This window comes from Musca domestica, unplaced genomic scaffold (genome assembly GCF_030504385.1).
Source record: "Musca domestica strain aabys unplaced genomic scaffold, Musca_domestica.polishedcontigs.V.1.1 253, whole genome shotgun sequence".
In the NCBI taxonomy this organism is placed as follows: domain Eukaryota; kingdom Metazoa; phylum Arthropoda; class Insecta; order Diptera; family Muscidae; genus Musca; species Musca domestica.
Genome location: NW_026712281.1, coordinates 377,183 through 377,957, shown reverse-complemented (window position 1 = coordinate 377,957; position 775 = coordinate 377,183).

The window sequence follows — 775 nt, the reverse complement described above, 5'->3', positions numbered from 1 at the left end:
TTTAGGCTTAAAGCCGTACTTCATACGAGTTTATGCAAAAATCTCCCAGAAAACATTGTTTTAGCAAAATGACTGCAGAGACAAAAATATTCCTCATCAAATTTCACTATAAGCCTCCGAAGAATCAAAATTTCTATTTTCATTGCATACCAAAAATAAATTTACATCAATGTTGCCAAAAAAATGGCAAAAATATTTCCAAATTTTTGATAAATTTTTCCTCGGTCTTTTTTCGAGTTGACGCCTGAAAGTAACATAAAATCTCGTTTTAGGCAGATGGTGTCAAGAGAAGAAATATTCTACACAAAATTTCATTTCAAATCTCAGAATAAACTATACCTCTAGGTACAATAGTTTTTAAGATAAATACATTCGAAATTTATAAAGTACAAGTGAAAATTATGAGTCTGGGATTTTTACTGTCAATTTAATACGTTTCAACTGCAAGCCAAAATCTCACTAAATACTTCACTTTAGAAATATGACGTCAAAGACAAAACTGTTCCCCATCACATTCGACTGTATGTCACCAATGAAAAGAAAACTCTAAATCTAGTATATATCAAGAAAATATTGCCAATAAATCGCGAAAATATTTCAGAATTTTTTGATAATTTTTTTCTCGCACTTTTTTCGAGTTGAAGCCTGAAAATAACATAAGATTTCATTTTGTGCCGAAGATTTCAAAAGAAGAAATATTCTACACAAAATTTCATTACAAATCTCAGAATAAACCATACATATAGCTACAATATTTTGAGCCAAATCTGCCTTA